Consider the following 10,512-nt stretch of genomic DNA (forward strand, 5'->3'; position numbering starts at 1 on the left):
GGGTGAGATTCTGTGGCCTGCATTGTGCAGGAGGTCAGACTAGATGATCATAATGGTCCCTTCTGACCTTAAAGTCTATGAATCTATTGGGGGGAGGTCAATAGACTCAGTGGAAATGTGTTAAGGATTATCCAAGAAACTGGATTTAAGGCTAACAGAGCCAATGGCCAATTGGTTCAGCAAGAGGTAAAATATTTAGGGGGTTATATTGGGAAAGGATGGACAAACTCCAGATGCACAATGGGTGGAATTGATTGGGAAACTTCCAGCCCCCACTGATGTAGCATCATTAAGGGCTCTGTTAGGAGCTTTGAATTTCTCAAGAGATTTTATTGAAATGTATGCTGACAAAAGTCACTCACTGTACTTTCTTCTAAAGAAAGGGCAGCAATGGTAGTGGGGGCCCGATCAGGTAAAGGCATTACTGACCCTGAAACAGGATCTAGCCCAGGCCCCGGCCCTAGCATACTCAAAGGTGAGAGAGCCATTTATCCTACAATTGGCCAGTACTGATGTAGCACTGGGAGCAGTGCTGTTGCAGAAACTAACCACAAGAACATTACAACCCATTGCTTATTAATCTAAAACACTAAGCAGTGTGGAGCAAACTTTCACCCCTTGTGAAAAAGAGTATGGGCCTTGCAACACTGGGAATACATGATTGGGAGATCCCAAATTATAGTACAAACAATGCATTCTCCATTGAAGTATATTGTATCAGGAAAAGCCCAAGCGGGACGGGTATCCAGTACTTAGTTGGCACAATGGATGTTGGCCCTCATAAACAAGGGGATAATGGTAGAAAAGGGAAAACTACTATCCCCTCTATCATACAGATTAATAGCTCAAGGACAAGAACATGAGTTGCCCCTCCCAGAATATAAAAGGGTAGAGTGGCCAGTAAAGTCAGGACTCATCCTATAGACAGCATGGGAAGGAGGCATGCAAATTTGGTTTGTGGATGGGCCCAGCTATTACAGCGAAGGGCGAGCTAAGACAAGATTTGTGGCTGTAAACGTAAATACTAACCAGGAATTAAAGGGGCCAGTAAAACCACACTCAGCACAGGTTGCTGAAGTGGTGGCAGTCCCAAAGGTGTTACTGACAGAGGATCAAGGTGCCATACTGGCAATATTCACTTATTTGGATTGGATATGCAGAGCAGTGGTTACCAATTTGGGCTACTAGGGGTATGTGCAAAGGAGATGGAAAGCCTGTAACTCATCAACAATATTAGGCCTTAATCAAGAATAGAAAGGGATACACTTACATTACACTTGTTAAAGCACATCAGAAACCAGGAAGTGCGGAAGGATGTTGGAATTACAAGGTGGATATGTTAGGAAAACAAGGGACTCTGCTCACACACAATGAAGAAAAGGAGGTAATCAATGTAGTCACTAGAGCTCACAAACTGGTGATAGGTCCAGAGACATTTAATTTGCAAACCTTACAGGAAGGGGCCAAGGAGACGGAACTGTTGCTGGAGCAGAAAACAAAGGGAAAGGGTCCATACACAAAGACCCGGATGCAACAGTGTGGGTCACTGAGCATGAGTTGGATCTCTGGCAACAGCCAGCAAGATAGTTAGTGCCTAAACAAGTAAGGACTGAATTAATTCAATATATGCATGAGAAAGGGCATTTTGGGGTGGACAAAACAATAGAAAGGGTCAAAGACACAGGTTGCTGGCCCATTCTTAGGGTACACTATGGGATTATTCCGATTTTACAGAATTCGATTTTTGGAAACAGATTGTATAAAGTCGAGTGCATGCGACCACACTAAGCACATTAATTCAGTGGTGTGCGTCCATAGTACCAAGACTAGCTTTGACTAGTGTTGCACTGTGGGTAACTATCCCATAGTTCCTGCAGTTCCCCCGCCCATTGGAATTCTGGATTGAGATCCCAAGCCTGATGGGGCAAAAAACATTGTCTCGGGTGGTTCTGGGTACATGTCATCAGCCCCCCCCGTGAAAGCAACGCAGACAACCATTTCGCACCTTTTTTCCTGGGTTACCTGTGAAGATGCCATACCATGGCAAGCATGGAGCCCACTTAATTCAATGCAGCAGTCATGAACATTGTAAACACCTCGCGCATTGTGCAGTTTATGCTGAACCAGAACCTGCAAAATCAGGTGAGGAGGAGGCAGCAGCACAGTGACGAGAGTGATGAGGACATGGACACAGAATTCTCTCAAACCGTGGGCCCCAGCACTGTGGAGGATAGGTTCATGCCGTGGAACGCCGATTCTGGGCACGAGAAACAAGCACAGACTGGTGGGTCCGCATAGTGTTGCAGGTGTGGGACAATTCCCAGTTGCTGCAAAACTTTCATATGCGTAGGACCACTTTCATGGAATGTTGTGACTTGCTTTCCCCTGCCCTGGAGCACCAGAATACTAAGATGAGAGCAGCCCTCACAGCTGAGAAGTGAATGGCGATAGCCCTGTGGAAGCTTGCAACGCCAGACAGCTGCTGGTCAGTTGGGAATCAATTTGGAGTGGGAAAATCTACCGTAGGGGCTGCTGTGATGCAAGTAGCTAAAGCAATAACTGAGCTGCTGCTACCAAAGACAGTGACTCTGGGACATGTGCAGGTCATATTGGATGGCTTGCCTGCAATGGGATTCCCTAACTGTGGTGGGGCGATAGATGGAACCCATATCCCTATCTTGGCACCAGAGTACCAGGGTACTTTTCAATGGTGTTGCAAGCACTGGTGGATCACAAGGGACGTTTCACCAACATCAACGTGGGATGGCCGGGAAGCGTTCATGACGCTTGCGTCTTCAGGGACACTAAATGGCTGCAGCAAGAGATTTACTTCCCAGACCAGAAAATAATCGTTGGGGATGTTGAAATGCCTATAGTTATCCTTGGGGACCCAGCCTACCCCTTAATGCCATGTCTTATGAAGCCATACACAGGCAGCCTGGACAGTAGTCAGGAGCTGTTCAACTATAGGCTAAGCAAGTGCAGAATGGTGGTAGCACTTTACTGACTCGCTCAGACCTCAGACAAACCAATATTCCATTGTTATTGCTGCTTGCTGTGTGCTCCACAATCTCTGCTTTCCTGAACTGTGATACTGTGTCCTTCCACTCATTCAAATGAGCTCTTTCACTGCGGGTCGACTGCATGATCTCAGAGAACATTTCATCTCGTGTGCATTTTTTTCGCGGCCTTATCTGAGATAGCCTTCAGGACGGAGGAGGGAGGCTTGAAAAATTTGCACCTGCGGGAGGGAAAAAAGGGAGAGAAGTATTTTAAAAGATACATTTTACAGAACAATGAGTTCACGGTGAACAACACACCTCAATCTTAATATTGAGTGCCTGCGGCTTTGGTGTTAGAGATCACAGATGCAGGGCCGGGCAACAGAATTCGGCTTGCATGCGGCCATGGTAAGCCATTCTCTTTTGGCTTCTGCAACCTTCATAAAAGCAGCACCCTCCTTTCCCATACCAAGCAAAGCCCGTTGAGTGCTGCAGTTTTCGTGTTAATATGCAGCAGCAGAAACCAAACTAACCCCCCCACCATCCAGTTCTCTGGGATAATTACAAACGCAAACAGCTCAGTGCCAATGTCCTCCCCTCCCCCCACTGCTTGGCTAACTGCAGGGAAGGATTTATTGTCAGTCACAGGCAAACAGCCCCGTAGAAACGGCCACCTCTGTCCCCTTAATTAAATTCCCGTATTTCAACCAGATTACCATGAATGATATCACTCTCCTGAGGATAACACAGTGAGATAAAGAACGGATGTTGCTTGAATGTCAGCAAACACAGGGACCATACGCTGCCAGGCTTTGTCATGCAATGGTACCAGATTACTTGCTACTAGCATGGCGTTGTAAAGTGTCCTACCATGGAGGATGGAATAAGGCTGCTCTGCCCAGAAACCTTCTGCAAGGGCTTTTGGAGTACCTCCAGGAGAGTTTCATGGAGATGTCCCTGAAGGATTTCCGCTCCACCTCCAGACACATTAACAGACTTTTCCAGTAGCTGTACTGGCGCGAATGCATCCCAAGTCCTCAGGGCAAATTAATAATTTAAAAACATTTGCTTTTAAACCATGTTTTATATTTACAAAGGTACACTCACCAGAGGTCCCTTCTATGGCTTCATGGTCCAGGATACCACCTTGGGAGGGTTGGGAGGCTACTTCAGTCAGGCTGAGAAAAAGATCCTGGCTGTTGGGGAGAATGGTGTGCTGTGTGCTCTCTATAAGCTCATCGTCCTCATCATCCCCGTCCACAAAATCCTCAGGCATGGCTGAGAGTACCCCCTCCTCGAAATTCACAGACAGGGGTGAGGTAGTAGTGACGGCATCCCCTAGAATTGTATGCAGCTCAGCTCTGCAACAGACCGTCCGTTTGCTTCTTTGGTTTTCTGGTACACTTGTCTGAACTCCTTAACTTTCATGCGGCACTGTAGTGAGTCCTTATTGTGGCCTCTCTCCATCATGCCCTTGGAGACTTTCAAATGTTTTGACATTCCGTCTTTTGGAATGTAGTTCTGCTAGCACGGAATCATCTCTCCATACAGTGATCAGCTCCAGTACCTCATGTATGGTCCATGCTGGAGCTCTTTCTCGATTCTCGGACTGCATCGTTACCTGTGCTGATCAGCTATCCAGGCTGGGCAAACAGGAAATGAAATTCAAAAATTCCCAGGGCTTTTCCTGTCTACGTGGCCAGTGCATCTGAGTTCAGATTGCTGTTCAGAGCAGACAAAATGGTGCACTGTGGGATAGCTCCCAGAGGTCAATACCATCAAATTGTGTCCACACTAATCCTAATTCGAACTGGCAATGTCGATTTCAGCGCTACTCCCCTCGTGGGGGAGGAATACAGAAATCGATTTTAAGAGCCCTTTATGTCAAAGTAAATGGCTTCATTGTGTGGATGGGTGCAGGGTTAATTAAATTTAACACTGCTAAATTCAACCTAAACTCGTAGTGTAGACCAGGCCTTAGGGAAGATGTAAAATAGCGGTATAATAATTGTCTGCAGTGTGCCATGGTTAATGCTGATCCAAAAATACTGAAGGGTCCTATTCCCATTGAAGAATTGAGGGCCCATGGGCCCAGTTACAAGTAGATTACATAGGACCTCTACTGGTCACTCCACAAAATAACACATATTGTTTGGTAATTGTGGACCCCTTTACAAAATGGACAGAAGCGATTCCCACAAATACTAATACAGCTTTCACTACAGCCTGGCAAATTGTTGAATGGTGTGTTTAGTCTGTGGGGATTGCTTAAGGAAATGGATTCAGACCGAGAGCCACACTTCATTGGGGAAGCTATGCAAAAACTGTGCAAAATACTGGGAATCAAACAGCAATTCCATATTTCAGGCCACTTTTAATCCTCAGGACAGGTAGAAAGAGCCAATCATACTTTAAAGGATGCATTGAGGAAACTGGTTAAAGAAAACGGAAAAGATTGGGATGAACCTTTAATCTTATTGGCCTTAAGGTCTGTTCCAGTGAGCCATGGTTATACCCCCTTTGTACCAATGATGGGGAGGGATATGAGGATGCCCCAACATTGATGGCTAGATGTAGATATCCCAGATGGGTGGTGGCCCAAAGTATTAAATAATTAGTGGATTCAGGGCCTGACAGAAAAAATTAACAGGAATCCACAAAGACATAGCAAAACAGCTGGCTCTTAATATTAAAAACATGAATAAAAGACTGGGCTGGATAAAGAATCCTATTGAATGGAATGTTGGCAACCAGGTAATGTATAGAAAATTTGCAAAAAAGGACCATTGTCTGGGGATGAAATGGGAAGACCCAGTGACCCTTCTGGAAAAAGCCAGCCCAAAAGTATATCAGGTAGAGATCTGAGCAAGCAAATAAAACAAGCCATGATTAAAATGGTTACATTGCTCACAGATTAAATCATGGAAGGTTTGTTTTAAGAAATAATCTATCCCCACCAGGGAGCTAGAAAATGGTTCTTTTGGGGGTTTTTTTAGACATTGTACAAACAAGCTGTCACCAGTGGAAGAAAAACCGTGAAGCTTGTGTGTGTTTTTTTTGTCACATTATTACCATTATTTTGGTAGATACTGTTACAAGGAGGGTTGATACATACAGTCCTCTATGTTGCCTGTAATACGTCCAGGGCTCCACACCCTCCTGTAGCAGAAAGAGAGCCTAAGCCATAAGGCCCTGTATTAGAGTCCCAGTGTGAGGCCTACGGCCCAAATCAAAGTAGTGGTCAAGCTTTACTGATATAAAGCAAAGAAGCAAAGTTAGCAGAAATGAATCTGTGCCTGCTTGTAAGCTCACAGAACCTGACAAGAACAGGGCTGGTATTGCAAAAACAAACACATTCCTAAGAAAGGGTAGGCACAGGATACTCATGCAAACACATTCCAGAAGGATCGTGCTAGAACACCCCAATACCAAGTATGGTACAACTCACTCCCTCCCTCATCCCCCCAATGTAACAAGAACACACTGACCCCTCTTAAAGAAAGTCAGGATGACAGTATCAGGAAGGAGTTAAAATTCAGCCAGCAGAAATGACAGAAACTGCTGAGAAGCAAAGACGTAGTTTCTGTCAATACGTGATACTTAGTTCAGCTGATCGATAAGAAGGAACAAAGCTTGTGCCCATGGAAAGGGACAGTTCAGTGAGGAAAACAGGATTAGGCCCAGACAAGCAAGCAGGCACAAACATGCTGTGGCCTGACACCCCCCACAGCACCAGAGGGGGGTCCCAGACTGCCCCCCCAGAGCACCCCACCACCCCCTACCCAAGTTTTAGTCATGGTAGGTCTTTTTAGTAAAAGTCAGGACAGGTCACAGGCCCATGAATTTTTGTTTAACTAAAAATATTCATGACTAAAACATAGCATTATCATGGATAACTGCAGAGTGTAAAGTAAACAATGCACAAGAAATGACTGTTTCTTCCAGAAAACAGGGACAATGCCACCAGTGTCTCTTTGGAGTGTTTCACCATTACTGGGACAAGATGGAAGCCCATGTTTCCCTCCCTCTTCCAGACTTTCCAAGAGTGGCTTCATGTTAGTAGAGGAAAAGATAACACAGGAATTTGGGAATGTGGATCATGATCCGAGATGGCATAAATGGAATTCTCCCATTAGAGGTTAGGAGCATAATTTGGAAAAATTTCACCCAGACTGACAAAGAGCTCCAGTCTTGGTGGAAAATGGTAAATTTTACTTACAACCAAGAAGCTGGAGAAATCACTGTATTTGTTTTATTAATGTCAGAAGCAGCGATTCAGTGGGTTTCCCCTATTGTGGCAATAAGAATGCCCTGCAGCCACAGGAAGTGTGTTTAGAAATAAGAGAGAGAAAATGCCATTATGGTATTAACCCTTTTGCAAATGAATCTATGGTTGTGTATGTGGGTAATAATTGTGAATGTCTTAGAAGATGGTGCCTGGTGCTCATTATTAATTAGGTGCATAATGTACCTTATAACCCACATGAAAACAAGTGTTTTTGCCACATTATAACAATTCAAGGATATAATTGTCAATTTCAAGTGCCTGAGCTAAAGACAGCCTATTAAAAGTAAAATACATTGTATTCAAATATAATGCCTATATCCATTGGAATTAATTTAACTGTTGCAAAGACATTGCTTGGACACCCCCATTTACAAAATGATTTACATGCCACAAAACAGGATGCTCTCCAAGTCATGGTGACTGTGCATCCCTCTAGATTAAACAAGTGATTGCAAGGGTTAGTAAAAATTTGGAACATGAATGGTGGGAGTGTTTGTTGGGATAGTTCCTCACAGCAATGGGGAGGGTCTTAAATGTGGCCTTACATCCAATGATGGTGAGCCTTGAGATCCAACTGGTTTTATTAGTAAGTATGGCGGTTTTGGCTTGCTGGGTAAGAAGAATGGTCCAAAAGGTACAAGAGGCTAGTATACAAAGTTAAATAATGCCATTGCTGGCCCTGCCCAGGAGGCAAACCCAAGCTCAAAACATTTGATTATTGGACATCTATGATGGTGGTGATGGCTTTGGTAAAAGTGTCATCAAAGAGGGGAGTGTAACAAGAGGCCTGCACTTGACATGCCCCACAGTCTTCTTGTGTATGGACTTAGAAGATGGCTGTAGGTTACGCTATGTTTAGCCACCATAAGTTGAAAACAAAAACAACAGAGTCAGGAGAATTCAGCCTTGATGTAGGCAGACAGGCAGAAAAGTATAAGCTGTAGCTGCAGGTTTATTAATGGGGATAGATATATGTTCACAAAGTCGAGAGAATGGACAAGCTAGCCTTGAGTTTCTGTAGCTTCTTCCTAATAATAAAAAAATATAAACTTTTCCTGTTGAAAATGTATTCCACTAATGAAATATAAAGATAAGTAGACCTTGGTAAGTTTTTGCTAACTTGGAAAAACACAAAAGCTAATGAGTAGACAGGCTTAGGCATGTGAATCTTTGTATAGTGAAAATAACTGGTTAGAGTTTTAATTGATTGTGGTATAGATGAGAGAAATCTTCATTTTAACTATATAATGAGGGTCAGAAAACAAGTTAATTGGAACTTAACTCTGGGATACAGCTCAAGACCAAAGCTGCTAGGATTTTTAACCCCTGCATGACCACACTGTGTGGACGCCAGAGCCCTGGACAAGATTGAACCCTGATTGGCCATTGAAGTCTGAGGAAACTGAGCTTATTTCGTCTGCAAAAGAGTAGACTGAGAGGGGATTTGATAGCAGCCTTCAACTACCTGAAGGGGGGTTCCAAAGAGGATGGAGCTTGGCTCTTCTCAGTGGTGGCAGATGACAGAACAAGGAGCAATGGTCTCAAGTTGCAGTGGGGGAGGTCTAAGTTGGATATTAGGAAAAACTACTTCACTAGGAAGGTGGTGAAGCACTGGAATGGGTTACCTAGGGAGGCCGTGGATTCTCCATCCTTAGAGGTTTGTAAGGCCCAGCTTGACAAAGCCCTGGCTGGGATGATTTAGTTGGGGTTGGTCCTGCTTTGAGCAGGGGGTTGGACTAGATGAGCTCTGGAAGTCTCTTCCAACCCTCATCTTCTATGATTCTATGACTTGTGCATGTCCATACACATCCATTGCATCCGGCCCCATGGACTTGTGCATGTCCTTAAAGACATTGGGTCTCGACATCAGCTCCTTGAGGGTCCACCAAGATGTGACTAGCACATTCCAGCCTCCTATGGAGGATTATTCTGTTTTTACACACCCACTAACTGCTTTTGGAAAGGCCTCCTAAGAATCTTCCCACCTCTACAAATGATTATACCTCAGTGGGACTTGACTTAAATCTGGTATTCTTGGTATTAACAAATCCCTCCTTTGAATCAATGGTGTCTTGCTCCATGTCCCTCCTCTCCATGAAGGTCACCTTCCTTGTTATTACCACTTCTGCAAGAAGGGTTTGTGAACTCAGAGTTATGACTGCTATTTACAATATTCCACAAGGATAAGGTCTCCATACACTTACACCCGACACTTTTATGAAAGGTGGTTTCCCAGTTTCATATTAAATATATTCGCCTACCTGTTTTCTTCCTGAAACTGCATGCATCTACAGAGGAACAGACTCCATTCCCTCAACATCCGATGGGCTTTGGTCTTTGGTCTTTAACTACGAGAAAAAAACAATCAGGAAGTCCCTAGATTATTTATTAGGATAGCAGAGAGACTTGGGGGACAGGATATCTGCACCCAGAGCATCTCCAAATGGCTTTCTGGCTGGATTAAACTGTGCTACCAGCTGTTGAATCTACCTCCCCCCATGGGGTATGGGCTGGCTCACTCTAGAGCTCAAACAATGACTACAGTATCCCTTCAGGATATGCCTCTCAGAGACATGTAAAGCAGCTACATGGCGTTCTGTCCACACGTTCACAACACACTATGCCTGGATGCAGAACTCGGGTGCAGAGGCCTCATTGGGCATGGCGGTTCTCTGCTCAACCCTATTGTCCTCATCCTCATACCCTCCTCCTATTTAGGTACTGCTTGTCAATCACCCACAGTGGAATACAATACAGACCATCACTCAAAGAAGAAGAGGAGGTTACTTACCTGTAACTAGAGGTTCTTCGAGATGTATGGTCCCTATCTGTATTCCACTTCCTGCCTGCTTCTCCTCTGTTTCAAATATGTCAGATTCACTGTGCAGCAGGAACTGGAGACATAGTTGATCCATGCCGCACCCTTTATTGCCTCAGACCAAAGCACAAGGTGTGTCAGGCTGCATGCACAGACCAATCGATTCATATATTCTAGCACTGGAAGGGACCTTGAGAGGTCATCGAGTCCAGTCCCTGGCCCTCATGGCAGGACCAAATATTGTCTAGACCGTCAAAGAGGGTCTAACCTATTCTTAAATATCTCCAGAGATGGAGATTCCACAACCTCCTGAGGCAATTTATTCCAGTGTTTAACCACCCTGACAGTTAGGAACTTTTTCCTAACGTCCAACCTAAATCTCCCTTGCTGCAGTTTAAGCCCAT

Source organism: Chelonoidis abingdonii, chromosome 25 (assembly GCF_003597395.2).
Source record: "Chelonoidis abingdonii isolate Lonesome George chromosome 25, CheloAbing_2.0, whole genome shotgun sequence".
Lineage (NCBI taxonomy): Eukaryota > Metazoa > Chordata > Testudines > Testudinidae > Chelonoidis > Chelonoidis abingdonii.